The sequence below is a fragment of the Herpailurus yagouaroundi genome, unplaced genomic scaffold (genome assembly GCF_014898765.1).
Source record: "Herpailurus yagouaroundi ecotype Mexico unplaced genomic scaffold, PumYag 77, whole genome shotgun sequence".
Lineage (NCBI taxonomy): Eukaryota > Metazoa > Chordata > Mammalia > Carnivora > Felidae > Herpailurus > Herpailurus yagouaroundi.
This window is the reverse complement of record NW_024412388.1, coordinates 40580806-40599279: the sequence shown is the minus strand read 5'-3', so window position 1 is coordinate 40599279 and position 18474 is coordinate 40580806. Positions and strand designations below refer to the sequence as shown.

The 18474-nt window shown below is 36.5% G+C and overlaps 1 protein-coding gene and 1 long non-coding RNA gene across 4 annotated transcripts in view; both read left to right on the top strand.

Moving 5' to 3' along the window:
• FAF1 (Fas associated factor 1) overlaps window positions 1-18474 on the top strand; it is a 529666-nt gene that overhangs the window by 313408 nt on the left and 197784 nt on the right. The window lies entirely within an intron of this gene.
• Window positions 12104-15530, top strand: LOC121027104 (uncharacterized). The gene is made up of 2 exons (XR_005788562.1): window positions 12104-13498; window positions 14081-15530. It is a non-coding gene; the product is annotated as an uncharacterized LOC121027104 (long non-coding RNA).

Here is an 18474-nt window from a genome sequence, read left to right as displayed (position 1 = left end):
TTACTCCTTAGAGGTATTATGAAGACTGAAAGAGTCAGTATTTATAAATACAGTTACCCCTGAGTTTATTTCAAAGACTAAAGTAGTGCTAGATAGTGTCTAATGTAGTTAACCTTTGGCTATTACTGTTTTTAATCCATCTATCTGTTCATTCACTAGACATCTGTAGAACAACTCTTATAGGCCAGTAACCATGCTTGCCCTTAAAGTTGCAAGGATAAGGTTTGTTCTTCAGGTCCAGTTCCTTAGGGATTGTAAAGTATAGTGTGAGACAGATACATAAACAATGATAATTGCAGTCTACGTAAATGCAGAGAGATCACAGAAGAGGGAGCAACCAATTTTGCTGACACATGGGAGTGGTAAGAAAATGACTTCCCAAGAAAGCGACATTTGATTACATTTTAATTCATATTTTTGTGTTCCTCTCTTTTGTAAGTTCTAAAAATTAGGAGTAAGCACTGTCTTCCTCATCTTTGTATGCTCCGTAAGGATCAAACATAGTGTTTTATATGTTCACTCATTTGAATTGTTCAGTTTTGCTAAATTGACATCTATGATAATAAACAACTAAACAATGAATTTGTATGATTTTAGTAACTTGATAAACTGAGATTCAAGTTTCTAATAAAAATTAAATTATCTTTCTAATACAAATTTCTTTCCAATAAAAATTATCAAAACTCAGTATTTCTTTAGTGGCAAGTAGAACAACATAGTTGTGGGGGAGCAGGGCAACACCACACTGATTTGTACGTGTGTATGTGTGTTTGTGAGAGAGCAGGGCAATCCAAGTTCATTGAATCCCAATATTGCTATTATTTGGATAAGTTAGTTATGGTATGAATTTCAGTTTCCTCATCTGCAAAGTGAGGATGATATTGACACCTTTGAAAGTCTATTGTGAAGATTAAATGGATTAACATAATGGGTTGAAACATGAAATTACCACTTTTTATGGACACAATGGTTGAATATTAACAACTTCATATGGTTTTACCAAGTAGATAATACACATAATATAATGCAGGGTTTGGCAATTGTGACTGTCAGCCCAAATCCCACTCAACATTTATTTTTGTAGATAATGTTTTATTGGAACACAGTCACACCCATTTGTTTATGTATTGTAAACAGCTTCTTTTACAGTATAGCTAACAACAGGGATGTGTGGTTGCAACAAACGACATGCCCACAAAGCCTAAAATATCCACTGTTTGAACCTTTACAAAAAAAAGTTTGCCAACCCCTGGTGTAACTAACATCTGGCATTTAGTAGGCCATTCAACAAACATTAGCTCCTTTTCCCTTGAGTGAGCACCTTCTGTATATCACATACACATGCAGAATCAGAAGCATTCTTTGAGTAACTTCAGGGTCATCCTATGCTATTTAAATTACTTTGTTGGCCCATCCTAGGTCAGACAAATTTAGGCAATCTTTGGATGTCTTCACTGGCTCTTTCTTTATTTGGCAAGGTTATAGATAATGTTGCTTCTGATGGTGGTGAGACTCCATTGCTTCAGAGCGTCCGTTGCCCTTGTCAACATATAGAGTCTTTTACAAATAACACAGGCAAAGACTAAACAGAAAGAACAGCTTTGAAAGCAGAGGAAAGTTTTATTTTTAAAGGAATGAAAAGTTGTGAAATGGACTGTACCCTGAACAGAGAGAGAAATTTGGGAGGGTGGATGAAGCATTCAAGGGACGTATTTACTCAGTAAATATGAGGACAAACACATGGAAGCAAGGCAGCCCCCAACACAAAATTTACAAGCATTTTGATCTAATGCTGTGAATCTTGATTTTACAAGGGGTTTATTAAAATCCTAAGCCTGTAGACTACTGTTTCTGTCCATGAATAGTTAACTGCTATGGAAATTTTCTTCCCTCTATAAACAAGTGGAAGACTGGATAAAATATGTGAAATAACTATTTTCAGATATTAGACAACAGATAATGTAGGACTCTGAAGGAGACATACGAGCCCTATGGTAGTCTTACATTCTGCCTGGAGGAATGTCTGGATTCCAGAGTACAGAGAGGAAACCAAAGCAGGAACTGGTTATTTTATTGAGTTTGAAAAGAAAGTGTTTAGGGAAGTCAAGGCAGCTAGACTTTGGAAGGTAAAGTACTAGCAGAGGAAAAACCTCTAGAAATCTACATAGTGTTCCCCTGGTGTTTAGTTGAATACCAATCTGTGCATGCAGATGGTGAAATTCCAGGAGGCTGGGTAAAGAACAACTGCCAGGAGAAAGAACAATTAACTAGGATCTGTAAGGCAAACAATTCTCAGAGCTCACATAGAACTGGGAATAGTTTGAGTTCCCACTGGCCATTGTGGAGACACCTCAGTGACTACATGGGGCATTCAAAGGATATCCACCAGAAGAGTCACATCTTAATGGAGAGAATAAGCAAGGCTTAGGGTGAAGCTACTCTAGGACTGCCTTTTTACACGCTTAAAAACAATCTTCAAAAGGAACAAGCTGATTAACAAATAACTGCCTCTAGAAAACAGAGTCCAGCATCCAGTCAAAAATTACTATACATACGAACAGCAGAGAAACCTAACTCACAAACAGGAGAGAAATTAGTCAAAAGAAATACACATAGAAATTACTTAGATTGGGGTGCCTGGTTGGCTCAGTCGGTTAAGCATCTGACTTCAGCTAAGGTCATAACCTCGCAGTTCTTGAGTTTGGGCCCTGCAGAGGGTTCTGCTGACAGCTCAGAGCCCAGAGCCTGCTTCAGATTCTTTGTGTTCCTCTCTCTCTGTGCCTCCCCCGCTCACGCTCTGTCTCTCTTTCAAAAAAAAAAAAATTTTTTTTTTAAAAGTGACTTAGATAATTAAATTAGCACATAGGGATTTGAGCTTTATAAATATTATGAACATGTTCAAGTATTTAAAAACATGTAGTTAATGAGGGGAGACTAGAATATATAAAATGGAATAATGTATCATTCTAGAGATAAACAATATTATATCTGAAATGACTTTTACTGGATGGCTTAATAGCAGATTAGAAAGTGCCAAAGAAAAGACCAGTGAACTTTAATATGTAGCAATAGAAACTATCTAAATTGAAGCACAGAGAGAAAAAAAGACAAGAATAAATGAACAAAGTGTCAATGACCCCTAGGACAAAATCAAGCAGTCTAACATACATGTAATTGGATCCTAAAGGGAGAGAAAAGGTAGGGGAAGGAGGTCAAGACAAAAAATATTTGAAGAGATAATCTCTGAAATTTTTACATATTTGATAAAAACCATAACACTTACAGATCCAAGAAACTCAATGAACTCCATGAAAAGTAAACACAAAGATTTCTACACTGAGGAGTATCATTATCAAAGGTGAAAACAAGTGATAAAGAGAAGAAATTTCAAAGCAGAAAGAGTTAAAAAACAACAACACTGATTACATAGGGGAACAAATGTAGATTCTTTAGATTTCTCATCAGAAACAATGCAGCTAAAAAGCAGTAGAATGCCATTTTTAAAGTACTAAAAGTTAAAAAAAAAATGACAACCTAGAATTCTATATCAGATGAAAATGTTCTTTCAAAACTGAATGAAAAATACTTCTCTAAACAAAAATTGAATTTGGTGTCAGCAAACCTGCAGTGCAAGAAATGATAAAGAAATTTCTTTAAGCCAAAGGAAAATAACACTACATGAAGTAGTATAATATTAATTAAAGATAGTCTGTTATATTAAAGATGCATATTGTAAACCTTAGAGGAACCACTAAAAAAAAAAAAAGACAAAAAACATAGCTAATAAGCTGTTAAGGATAAAATGGAATTATTATAAAAATTATCCAGAATAAGGCAGGAAAAAAGAAAAATTGGGATATGTACAAAACAAATAGCAAGATGAAAGATTTAAATCCAACTACATTATAATTACAGTAAATGTAAATGGTCTATTAAAGGGCAAAGATTGTCAAAATGAATTTTAAAAAACAAGACTCAGCTATATGCTGCCTATCAGAAACTTACTTTAAGTATAATGACTATAAGAAAGCTATAATGACTATGTTAACATCAAAGTACAAAACAAAGAATATTAAAAGGAGACATTTCATATGATTGAAAGGACAGTTCATCAAGAAGACATAACAGTCTTATATATGCACCTAGAAGCAGTTTCAAAATACATAAAATAAAACCTGACAAGACCAAAAGAATAGACAAGTTTACAATTCTAACTACTGATTTCATTCCTGTATCAGCAGTTGCCAGAAAATAACAGATAAGGATATAGAAGACTTGAGCAACACTCTTAACTAACTTGACCTAATTGAAATTTATACACTTTACTCATCAATAGCAGAGTACACTTTCTTTTCGAGTGTAACAATGGTCCATTCACCAAAATAGACCACAGTCTGGACCATAAATAAAGTTTTAGTACATTTTAGAGGACTGCAAAAAAGTCAGTATCTGATAAAACAAAATTAAATTACAAATTTTTGTAATTTATGTAATTTGTAATTTACATGTTTTCTTTATTCTTATACACTTTGTTTAGTAGTTTGTATGTCCAATATAATCAAAGGAAAAACTACTAAAAGTGACAAGTGAAATTAACACAGGCACAAGCTGCAAGATTAATACAGCAAAAAAATAAAAGTTACTATATAGCACCAAAGAAAATTTTGAAAATGGAGTTTTTTTTCCATATAGGAAATTTATTGTCAAATTGGTTTCCATACAACACCCAGTGCTCATCCCAAAAGATGCCCTCTTCAATACCCATCACCCAACCTCCCCTCCCTTCCACCCCCCATTACCCCTCAGTTTGTTCTCAGTTTTTAAGAGTCTCTTCTGCTTTGGCTCTCTCCCTCTCTAACCTCTCTCTCTCTCTTTTTTTTTTTTTCCTTCCCCTCCCCCATGAGTTCCTGTTAAGTTTCTCAGGATCCACATAAGAGTGAAAACATATGGTATCTGTCTCTCTCTGTATGGCTTATTTCACTTAGCATCACACTCTCCAGTTCCATCCACATTGCTACAAAGGGCCATATTTCATTCTTTCTCGTTGCCACATAGTACTCCATTGTGTATATAAACCACAATTTTTTTATCCATTCATCAGTTGATGAACATTTAGGCTCTTTCCACAATTTGTCTATTGTTGAGAGTGCTGCTGTAAACATAGGGGTACAAGTGCCCCTATGCATCAGTACTCCTGTATCCCTTGGATAAATTCCTAGCAGTGCTATTGCTGGGTCATAGGGTAGGTCTATTTTTAATTTTTTGAGGAACCTCCACACTGTTTTCCAGAGTGGCTGCACCAGTTTGCATTCCCAACAGTGCAAGAGGGTTCCCGTTTCTCCACATCCTCTCCAGCATCTATAGTCTCCTGATATGTTCATTTTAGCCACTCTGACTGGCATGAGGTGATATCTGAGTGTGGTTTTGATTTGTATTTCCCTGATGAGGAGTGACGTTGAGCATCTTTTCATGTGCCTGTTGGCCATCTGGATGTCTTCTTTAGAGAAGTGTCTATTCATGTTTTCTGCCCATTTCTTCACTGGGTTATTTGGTTTTCGGGTGTGGAGTTTGGTGAGCTCTTTATAGATTTTGGATACTAGCCCTTTGTCCGATATGTCATTTGCAAATATCTTTTCCCATTCCGTTGGTTGCCTTTTAGTTTTGTTGGTTTTTTCCTTTGCCGTGCAGAAGCTTTTTATCTTCATAAGGTCCCAGTAGTTCATTTTTGCTTTTAATTCCCTTGCGTTTGGGGATGTGTCAAGTAAGAAATTGCTCCGGCTGAGGTCAGAGAGGTCTTTTCCTGCTTTCTCCTCTAGGGTTTTGATGGTTTCCTGTCTCACATTCAGGTCCTTTATCCATTTTGAGTTTATTTTTGTGAATGGTAGTTTCATTCTTCTGCATGTTGCTGTCCAGTTCTCCCAGCACCATTTGTTAAAGGGACTTTTTTCCATTGGATATTCTTTCCTGCTTTGTCAAAGATGAGTTGGCCATCCTTTTGTGGGTCTAGTTCTGGGGTTTCTATTCTATTCCATTGGTCTATGTGTCTGTGTTTGTGCCAATATCATGCTGTCTTGATGATTACAGCTTTGTAGTAGAGGCTAAAGTCTGGGATTGTGATGCCTCCTGCTTTGGTCTTCTTCAAAATTACTTTGGCTATTCGGGGCCTTTTGTGGTTCCATATGAATTTTAGGATTGCTTGTTCTAGTTTCGAGAAGAATGCTGGTGCAGTTTTGATTGGGATTGCATTGAATGTGTAGATAGATTTGGGTAGTATTGATATTTTGACAATATTTATTCTTCCAACCCATGAGCACAGAATGTTTTTCCATTTCTTTATACCTTCTTCAATTTCCTTCATAAGCTTTCTATAGTTTTCAGCATACAGATCTTGTACATCTTTGGTTAGATTTATTCCTAGGTATTTTATGTTTCTTGGTGCAGTTGTGAATGGGATCAGTTTCTTTATTTGTCTTTCTGTTGCTTCATTATTAGTGTATAAGAATGCAACTGTACATTGATTTTGTATCCTGCGACTTTGCTGAATTCATGTATCAGTTCTAGCAGAATTTTGGTGCACTCTGTCGGATTTTCCATGTATAGTATCATGTCATCTGCAAAAAGTGAAAGCTTGACTTCATCTTTGCCAATTTTGATACCTCTGATTTCCTTTTGTTGTCTGATTGCTGATGCTACCACTTCCAACACTATGTTAAACAACAGCGGTGAGAGTGGACATCCCTGTCGTGTTCCTGATCTCAGGGGGAAAGCTCTCAGTTTTTCCCCATTGAGAATGATATTAGCTGTGGGCTTTTCATAAATGGCTTTTATGATGTTTGAGTATGTTCCTTCTATCCCGACTTTCTCGAGAGTTTTTATTAAGAAAGGATGCTGAATTTTGTCAAATGCTTTTTCAGCCCTGCATCCCAGGAATGAATCCCACTTGATCATGGTGAATAATTCTTTTTATATGCTGTTGAATTCGATTTGCTAGTGTCTTATTGAGAATTTTTGCATCCATGTTCATCAGGGATATTGGCCTGTAATTCTCTTTTTTTTACTGGGTCTCTGTCTGGTTTAGGAATCAAAGTAATGAGTCTGGAAGTTTTCCTTCCCTTTCTATTTTTTGGAATAGCTTGGGAAGGATAGGTATTATCTCTGCTTTAAATATCTGGTAGAATTCCCCAGGGAAGCCATCTGGTCCTGTACTCTTATTTGTTGGGAGATTTTTGATAACTGATTGAATTTCTTTGCTGGTTATGGGTCTGTTCAAGCTTTCTATTTCCTCCTGTTTGAGTTTTAGAAGTGTGCAGATGTTTAGGAATTTGTCCATTTCTTCCAGGTTGTCCAGTTTGTTGGCATATAATTTTTCATAGTATTCCCTGATAATTGCTTGTATTTCTGAGGGATTGGTTGTAATAATTCCAGAAAATGGAGTTTTTGAAATAATATACTATTCATGATTCACCCAAAAACATGAAATATTTAAGGATAAATCTAACAAAATATGTGTAAGATCTCTATACACTGAAAACTACAAATTATTGCATAAAGAAATATGGGCATACCTCGGAGATACCAAAGATTTGCTTCCAGACCACTGCAATAAAGCAAATACCACAATAAAGCAAGTCAAACAAATACTTTTCTCCTAGTGCGTATGAAAGTTATGTTTACATTATACTGTAGTCTGTGAAGTGTGCAATAGCATTATGTCTAAAAAGAACAATGTACATACCTTAATTTAAAAACACTTTATTGCTCAATATGAAAACTGTCATCTAAGCTTTTAGTGACTTGTAATCTTTTTGCTGGTGGAGGGTCTTATCTTGATGTTGATGACAGTTGACTAATCAGGATGGTGGCTGCAGAAGTTTGGGGTAGCTGTGGCAATATCTTAAAATAGGACAAAAATAAAATCTGTACTGATTGACTCTTCCTTTCATGGACAATTTCTCTGTAGCACGTGATGTTGTTTGATAGCATTTTACCCACAGTAGAACTTCTTTCAAAACTGGAGTCACTCCTCTCAAATCTTGCTGCTGCTTTATCCACTAAGTTTATGTAATATTCTAAATCTTCTGTTGTCATTTCAACAGTCTTCATAGTATCTTCACCAGGAGTTGATTCCATCTGAAGATGCCATTTTCTTTGTTCATCTGTAAAAAGCTCATCATCTGTTCACATTTTATCATGAGATTGCAGTCATTCGTTCACATCTTCAAACTCCACTTTTAATTCTAGTTCTCCTGCTCTTTCTACCCCATCTGCAGTTACTTCCTTAACTGAAGTGTTGCACTCCTCAAAGTCATCCATGAGAGTTGGAATCAACTTTTCCCAAACTGCTGTTCATGCTGATATTTTGGCTTCTTCCCATGAATCAAGAAATGTTCTTAATGGCATCTAGAAGGGTGAATCCTTTCCAGAACGTTTCAATCCGTTTGGTCTAGATCCATCAGATGAATCACTATCTATGACAGCAATAGCCTTACAAAATGGATTTCTTAAATGATCAGACTTGAAAGTCAAAATGACTTCTTGATCCATGGGCTGCAGAATTGATGCTGTATTAGCAGGCATGAAAACAACATTCATCTCTTTGTACATTTCCATCAGAGCTCTTGGGTGGCCAGGAACATTGTCAATAAGCAGTAGTATTTTGAAAGGAATCTTTTTTTCTCAGCAGGTCTCAACAGTGGGCTTAAAATATTTGGTAAACCATGCTGTAAACAGATTTGCTGTCATCTAAGCTTTGTTTGATTTAAAGAGCACAGGAAGAGTTGGGGCACATGGGGAGTCATGACCTGATTTCATCTCAGGTCATGATCCCAGAGTTGTGAGATTGAGCCCCATGTTGAGCTTGAGATTCTCTCTTCTTCTGCCCTTCTCCCCCACTTGCTGTCTGAATGAATGAATGAATGAATGAATGACACAGGCAGAGTAGATTTACTGTAATTCCTAAGGGCCCTAGGATTTTCAGAATGGTAAAGAAGCATGGGCTTCAACTTAAAGCCACCAGCTGCATTAGTCCCTTTCAAGAGTCAGCCTGTCCTTTGAAGCTTTAAAGCCAGGCATTAACTTCTCTCTAGCAATGAAAGTCTTGAATGGCATCCTTTTCCATATAAGGCTGTTGTGTCCACATTGAGATTCTGTTGTTTAGTGTAGCCACCTTCATTAATTATCTTAGCTGGAGCTTCCAGATAACCTGCTGCAGCTTCTACATCAGCACCTGCTGCTTCACCTTGTAGTTTCATCTTATAGAGATGGCTTCTTTCCTTAAATCCTGTGAACACGCCCCTGCTAGCTTCATACTTTTCTTCTGCAGCTTCCTCCCCTTTCTCAGCCACCACAGAATTGAAGAGTGTTAGGGCCTTGCTCTGGATTAGGTTTTGGCTTAAGTGAATGTTGTGGCTAGTTTGATCTTCCATCCAGACCACTCAGACTTTATCCATATCAGCAGTAAAGCTATTTCGCTTTCTTATTCATATATTCACTGGAGTAGCACTTTTAGTTTCCTTCAAGAACTGTCCCTTTGCCTTCATGACTTGGCTAACTAGTGCAAGAGGCCTAGCTCTCAGTCTTTCTACATGTCTTCCTCAGTAAGCTTGATCATTTGTAGCTTTTAATATAAAGCGAGAGACCTGCAACTCTTTTTTTTTTTTAATGTTTATTGATTTTTGAGAGACTGAGAGAGACAGAGCATGAGCAGAGGAGGGGCAGAGAGAGACGGAGACACAGAAACCGAAGTAGGGCTCCAGGCTCTGAGCTGTCAGCACAGAGCCCAATGTGGGGCTCGAACCCACAAACCATGAGATCATGACCTGAGCCGAAGTCAGATGCTCAACCAACTGAGCCACCCAGGCACCCGACACCTGCGACTCTTCATTTCACTTAAACACTCAGGGGCCATTGTAGGATTATTAACTGGTGTAATTTCAATAATGTTGTGTCTCAGAGAATAGGGAGGCCTGAGGAGAGAGAGAGTGATGGGGAAAAGCTGGTTTTAGAGCAATCAGAACATACATAACATTTATTAAGTTTGCTGCCTTATATAGGTGTGGTTCATGGTCTCCTAAAACAATTACAATAGTAACTTCAAAGATCACTGATCGTATATAACTGTAACAAATATAATAATAATGGAAAAGTTGGAAATACTGTAAGAATTACCCAAATGCAGCACAAAGACAAAAAGTGAGAAAATACTGTTGGAAAAATTGGCACTGATAGACTTGTTCCATAAAGAGTTACCATAAACCTTCCATTCGTAAAACAAAACAAAACAAAATAAAAAAACCACACTGTTAACAAAGTGAAGCACGATAAAATGAGGTGTACCTATAAAGTCCTTAAAAGTGGAGAGGTATAGGGGCATCTGGGTGGCTCAGTTGGTTAAGCATCTGGCTTCACCTCAGGTCATGATCTCACAGCTCATGATTCAAGCCCTGCGTCAGGCTCTGTGTTGATAGCTCAGAGCCTGGAGGCTGCTTCTGTCTCTCTCTGCCCCTCCCCAACTCACACTGTGTACATATCTCTCTATCTCTCTTTCAAATATAAACATTAAAAAAAAAACTTTTTTAATGGAGAGGTATATCATGGTCATGGATTGGAACTTCAATATTTTCAAAGGTTTTATTTCTCCCCACACTAATCTATGGATTTACTGCATTCCCAATCGAAATCTCAATAGCTTATTTGGGGTAGAAATTGATAAGTTACTTCTAAAATTTATATAGAAATATAAAGGATGTAGAATTCCCAAAGCAGTTTTGAAAAAGAACAAAGTTGGTGGACTATACTGCCTGATTTCAAAAAGAATACAGTATTCAAGCCAATGTGATATGTGTAAAGACAGGCATATAGATCAATGGATAAAATACAGCATTCAGAAATAGATTGTGTGTGTGTGTATACACATATAAACATACATTAACTATATATATTATATATATATATGTCAATTGATTTTGTACAAAGATATCAAAATAGTTCAATGGAGAAAGGATGGTCCTTTTTTTTTTTTTAAACAAATAGTCATGTCAGTAAGGACAACTTGAACCTTTATGTCATACACAAGAATTATCTTGAAATGGATCATAGACCTAAATGCAAAAGCTACAGCTGTAAAACTGGTAGAAGAAAATATAGGAGAAAATCTTCTAAGACTTGAGAGTAGAAAAAAATTTCTTAGGACACTAAAAGCCCTCACCATAAAAGAAAAAAAAAAAAGTACATTTGGCTTCATTACAGATTGTAACTTTTGCTCTTCAGTAGACACCATTCAGGGAAAAAAGGAAGGGCAACCACAGACTTGGATGAAATATGTGGAAAACATATATGTGGCAGACACCTTATATCCAGATTATATAAAGAAGTCTTGGGGTGCCTGGGTGGTTCAGTCGGTTAAGTGTCTGACTTCAGCTGAGGTCATGATCTCGTGGTTTGTGGGTTCGAGTCCCACTCAGAGCCTGGAGCCTGCTTCAGATTCTGCGTCTCCCTCTCTCTCTGCCCCTCCCCGCTTATGCTGTCTTTCTCTCTAAAAATGCATAAACATTAAAAAAAAAAAGTCTTAACTAAATAATACTAGGAAATTGGGGGGGGTGATAGAAATTTTTGATATTTTGATTGTGGCGGTGGTGGTTACAAATATATATATATATCGAAACTCCTTAAACTGTACACTTTAAAATGGGTGCATTTTGGGGTGCCTGGGTGGCTCAGTCGGTTGGATTCTTTGTTTTGGGGTCATGATCTCGTGGTTTGTGGGTTCGAGCCCCAAGTGGGGCTCCATGCTGTCAATGCAGAATTCTCTCTTTGCCCCTCCCCCACTCACACTTACACTCTCTCTCAAAATAAACTTTAAAAAATACTTTAAAAAATGGGTGCATTTTATTATAGGTGACTGGGCCTCATTAAGTTTTATTTTTAATAGTAGATTATGATGAGGGGTGCCTGGGTGGCTCAGTTGGTTAAGCATCTGACTTTGGCTTAGGTCATGATCTCACAGTTTGTTAGTTCGAGCCCACGTCAGGCTCTGTGCTGACAGCTCAGAGCCTGGAGCCTGCTTTGGATTCTGTGTCTCCCTCTCTCTCTGTGCCTCCCCCGCACATGCTCTGCCTCTCTTTGTCTCAAAAATAAATAAAACATTAAAAAACTTAAAAAAATAGATGATGATGAATATGTTGATTTAAAACCATAATTGATAGATGAGAAGGCAAAATGCAGAATCAGTATTCAACTCCAAATCTGCTCCCTCCCTGATGCCATGTACCTTCTTTTGTACCATGCTATTTCTTCCGTGTTCCATGTTTCTCCAGATAATTTCAATTTTTAAATATCCAGTCAGATTTTTTCCAGAATTGTACTCATACTGGTTTGAAGCTTAACACTTATTCCATAAAAAGCAGAAACAGAAAATTTGTCTTCATTTTCCTTTATTTGGGTAGCATTTATGTGTTTTTGAAAGTAAGTGAATTTTAGATTTTCATTGTAGCACTTTGGTTTGCATATATGTGTGTTCTTGAATAGTAGCCATATGCTGGTAGTTGAGGACATTAAGAGACATTCATATAGTGATTTTTAGTTTACAAACATTTCATATATATGATCTCATTTGAGCCAAGTAGCAGATTATAAGTAAATAATTTTTGATAAAAATAGTACACAATGGAATACAGTTGATATTATTGTAAATTTTCCTCAGTGCTATTTCAAACCACTTCTTTCTTCTAACTAGCTCTTATAAAGAGTAGTTGTAATAACTTATTTGTTTACATATACTTTTCTCTCTATAAGACTATGAACTCTTTGAGGACAAGAGGCCGATCTTATTCATCTCTGTGTCTTAAGTACCTAGTAGAGTCCCTAGCACAAAATAAACAGTAAATGTTTCTTGTATTTATATTAAATGTAACTCTGAAAAGTCAAGTGATTGGCTCTAAATCGCAATAAATAACTGATAGCCAAGTATTCCAGTACATATTACTGCTTTCTTCAGAGGCTCCGCTGCCCTTTTTCAAGAAACCAAGCTCTTTTCCTCTGTAACTGAGAAAGGTCTTATTAGAACTCTTGTACCTGACCCCATTCTCTAACTGAGAAACGAAGGTTGTTTAGAATACATATGTGCACTACTTAATCTCCGGCATTTGTGTTTGCAAGTTAACATGCTGTCTATTGTATTTGAACAGCTGTAACATATGTGATAAGATTTCTTAATAAGTCATTTTCTTGAGCAATGGAAATATGAATCTGAAGAATAGTGTTCCCAGTTTGTTAAGTTGTGCCTTTAGACTCTTGGGTTTTAGATGTAATCAATTGCCTATAATTCTCTGTTTGAGAAAAGTGGTGAGGATAGCGTTGTAACCTGTTTTGGAGCTAACAGAGATTCCATGTCATTTTTTGATGTGTAAAGAAAAGGGATGTTTGCAACTGTGTTCAATTGGCTACATTCTTATAAATTTTCCAACGGAAAGATAAGGCTTAAAATGAAAATTTTTGCATGGTAAGTAGCTTTTTGAGCTCAAGGTGACTTAATCAATAGTCCTATCAATTGCTATTCCACATCATGACGTTGTTTACTATTCTACATGTATAGTATGTAAGGGTTTTTTTGGTAATCATCTACAAGAGATTGTTGGTAGTGATCGTTCCCACAGCCAATGAGTCTTTTTGTTCTTTTGTTGTATGTTTGTTGACAGCTGTGATCAACACGGAATGAACTGCTTTACAGTTTATTACTTTCAAAGTACAAATTTGAATGCTGTGGATTCAGATGTATAAAAGAGATAAAATTACAGACAGCTTTGAGTGGCAGTTACATATCAAACCTCACGGGGGTTTGACAGGCAACGAATATCGTTATTAGACGCTTTTTCCATAATTGCTGACATTTATCCAGTGTTTCACAGTATTTGCTAATGTATTAATGCAGTCAATCTCTGAGAGGCTGCACATGCCTTTTTAGCCCTGGCTTTTATGGGATTCTGAAATTCATAGACCCACAGATACTTATTCCCTGCTGGTTGCCGTAGTGACAGAGCTCAGAGATAAGCCAAGACAGAGCCCTTTTGTGATTGCTTTTCAGGTGACATTCAGCGGCAGCTTGAGTAGAGTGTCCTTTTATAGTTCCTGTAATTCAGAAAATGATAACAGCTTTCTGCTGCTTAGAAGAGAAGTCTGTGGACTGCTCCCGGTGGGATTTCAGTTTGTTGTGCCACTTCATACCAACACCAGCCTGATAAAGTTCTTATTATTGTGGAGATTTCAAAGTGCAAGAGGACTGAATTAATTATGACAGGTTAGAAAATACAGGACTGATACTACAAATAAAACTTAAAAAAACCAATACATGTTCTCCAAGTTTATGTAACAAATTAATTTGGATATTTTAAGCTATTAGTGATTATATAGTTAGACATTTGCTTAATAAGTAAATGCACCTGACTTGTAAATTGCTGGTGAACCATGCTAGCTGTTCCATCTCAAAATTCAGAAGTTATCTTTTATTTGTGTATCATTTTCTCATTTGAAACCATTACTTCAACATCTTGCTGTTTAAAGGCAAATAGCTGTATTTGAACACTTTCTTAGGGTTATTTTAATTTCTTTTCAGTATTCTCAGCAGTGGAATAATTAAAAATGAATGTTTTATAAATACCAGCTTATATAAAGTGCTTCAAATTCATAAGAAAACACTGATAGTAGAGCATTGTGGTATGGGAGAAGGATGGGCAGTTCAAGAAATAACTGGAGAAAATAGAATCTTATCTGGAGAAAGCATAGGTATCCTAAGAAGCCATCTTTTTCCCCTACACTCCAGAAGCTAGGAGAGTTAGTAGTCTTAATTCTGGAAGAACTCCTGTAACAGTGGGTAAGTATGAAGAACCGTGAGAGCTGGAAACCACCATCTGTGTAGTTGATACTACTGAAAAGAGGCAAAAACAAACAAAAAACACCAAGAAGAAGCAAGAACAGTAACCCAAATTAAACCATGCAAATCTGAAGGAAAGTATGAAGTACTTAAATATCTTACCCCTAAAATTTAAATGTAATTTCACAGTTAAACAGGAAGCAAGCAGAATGAGCTGAATAGAGAGGTAACTGGAGAATCTGAAGACATGAAAAAGAACAGATGTATTCCCTGATTTGTAAAATGCTAGTGAATCATTCTAGGTGAACAAGCATATGGATAACACATGAATGAGGACTCAGAAGAGAAATTTGACCTAAATCATCTCATTGGTTATCTTGGATTAGTTGTGCAATTGAAAAGCTGCAGATCTGATTTGTGTTACTTGTTTCTAACCTTTCAGTCTCATTTAGAGCAGATGTAAACTCATCTGTCATAAAATTCAAATATTTGTAATTCAGACAAAAAAGGGTAACCTTCAGACTAGTGACAAATAAATATGACATTTTCAAATGATATTTAATAGACCTTTATTAACAGTGTGTTACCCCATGGTGTTCATTGCATTTCTTACTTCCGCAGTTATCTTAATCATCTGCTTCAGTAAATTAAGTAAAAGAAGAGAGATTTGTAAGAGTTGTATTATTTATGATATGCTTTTCTTTTTTTTTTAAGTTTATTTATTTTGAGAGAGAGAGAGAGAAAGCACACGTGCAAGCAGGGGAAGGACAGAGAAAGGGAGAGAGAAAGAATCGCAAGCAGGCTCCACTCTGTCAGCATGGAGCCCCACGTAGGGCTTGAATCCACAAACTATGAGACCATGACCTAGGTTGAAACCAAGAAATGGACACTCAACCAACTGAGCCACCCCAGTGCTATCATAAACTTTTCTGTTCTGTGGTTATCCATTTAGGAATCTCTCTCAAAATTTAGTTATCCACTGTTTTAGAACTGATAAATATAAGCTGATAATTGTTACTAAAAGAAAAACCAAAACAAACCAGAAAAATGAAACCTTTAGGATAGGGGGAAAGTGTATAACAGTCTCTTGAAAAATGTAAAGATTCCATGTTTAAAAATGATTATTCAGGGAATTGTTTCTTTTTACTAACAGGATCACTTGTTCCCTGAATTCAGAAACAAAAATTTCATTATGATGTTTATGTATTTTCAGATGATTATAAACTCAAAAATAATTTAATGAAAATTAGCCTTTTGCAGTGTGACATCAGTTTTTCAGTGAGAACTAAATTAACTTTCAAAAATTGATGTTTAGTTATTTTGATACAACATATGTTACAATTGAGGCACCTGGCTGGCTCGGTTGGTAGAGCATGTGACTCATGATCTTGGAGTTTTGAGTTCGAGCCCTACGTTGGGCATAGGGGTTACTTAATTTAATGTTTATTTATTTTTGAGAGAGACAGAGACAGAATGCGAGTGGGTTGGAGCAGAGAGAGAGAGAGAGGGAGGCACAGAATCCGAAGCAGGCTTCAGGCTCCGAGCTGTCAGCACAGAGCCTGACGTGGGGCTGACCTGAGCCAAAGTTGGCCATTCAACCAACTGAGCCATCCAGGTGCCCTGTGGGGGGGTTACTTAATTAAAAAAAAAAAAAGTTATAGCTAAAAATAGAATACATTTATGACATGACCCAAGGAAGTAAAAAAAAGAAAGAAAAGTCTAGATGAAATATAACCATTTCTCTTCACCTCTCTAATTATTATTCTTGTTGTTATTAATAAAAATAGTAACAACTGGAACAATATTCATCTATCCTACTTTCTTCTAAGCATTTTGCTGGGGCTTTATATGTTTTATCCCTAAAATGCCCATTAATCAATCCTTAAAGGTAGATGTTATTATTCCTTTATTTACACAGCTCCTTCCATGAAGGAACTGAGGCTCAGAGTGGTTTAGGAACTTGTGCAACAACACACAGAAGAACTGGTAGAAAGGGGATCCTGGTCCAGGTTTGACTCTACAACCTCTTTCCACTGTACCATAAGGGATTCCCTAAATCTCAAGTTCTTATTTTTCCTTCCCTACATAGTAGTTCTCCAACCTCACCTGTTATAAGCATTCAGATATTTTCCTTAAAGAATCTGTTTTGTCCCCATAAGATTAGTCCCTTTGCCTTCAGCTCATCTTAGACCTGTCTTTCTGGGAATAATGATAACATTAGATAGTACTTTAAAATGAAATATGGCCTTTTGTAGCAACGTGGATGGAACTGGAGAGTGTGATGCTAAGTGAAATAAGCCATACAGAGAAAGACAGATACCATATGGTTTCACTCTTATGTGGATCCTGAGAAACTTAACAGGAACCCATGGGGGAGGGGAAGGAAAAAAAAAAAAGAGGTTAGAGTGGGAGAGAGCCAAAGCATAAGAGACTGTTGAGAACTGAGAGCAAACTGAGGGTTGATGGGGGGTGGGAGGGAGGAGAGGGTGGGTGATGGGTATTGAGGAGGGCACCTTTTGGGATTAGCACTGGGTGTTGTATGGAAACCAATTTGACAATAAATTTCATATATAAATAAAAAATAAATAAATAAATAAAAATAAAAGTACTATACACAAGATATTAGTGTTAGTAATATATATAATAATATAGTTCAATCTTTCTAACAATCCAATGGGGTAATTATTGTTTACCCCATTTTACACATGAGCAAACTGAGACATACTCATTTGATCTCATAAGTAGTCAGTGGCAGTGGTATTTGAGCCCAAGTAGAATAGAATAGAGTTCATGGCCTTATCACATTGTATACCTCTCGTAATAGCACAGGTGGATGAAATACAGGACATCTGTAAAAGTATCTGTCATTTATGTTCTTCACCATGATACAATGTTCACTGTGTAGCAGCTCATGGATGAGCATGCTACATTCATTGTGGCAATAATTCTACTTCTATGGAATGTGAGGTGGAGTGGAAACTAGGTCTTTCTATAATTTACTGTGAAACGTGACCACCGTGTGTATCATATCTGCCAATTCTTTTTCATTTAGATTCGTTGATTTATAGATAATTGGCAACTTTACCCACAAGCTTTTAACATTCAAGGAGAAGGTATCCTCATTCTAGCCTTTTGCATCTTTTAACACTACTAGCTGAGGATTTACCAATTCATCCATAAAACTCCAGAAGTGATATTAAATGTTCACGTTCTCATTTTTAACATGAAAGATACTATGAGTAGTTATTTAAAAACTTGTCCAAGTCCACAGAGACAGGATTAAAACCTGGAAGCTCCTTTACAACTGAACATTAGAATATTGCCACTAGCCTAATCCCACACTTTCAAATCAGGTAACTGTATAGAAAAAGAGCACTGGGTTTGGAAGTCAGAAAACCTTGTTTCTAGTCCAAGCTGAGTATAAGATCATCTCTTTACCTGTGCTCTGTTCCCCATTCCCATCTGTCTTCTCACAACTATACATTATCAATGATCTCTTTAGTATTTTAATGAATCACATTGTGCTGGATATTCTATCCACGTTTAAGCACAAAAAGCCTCTCATCAAACACACATATACACACCATAAAACAAATCCATGTAAACAT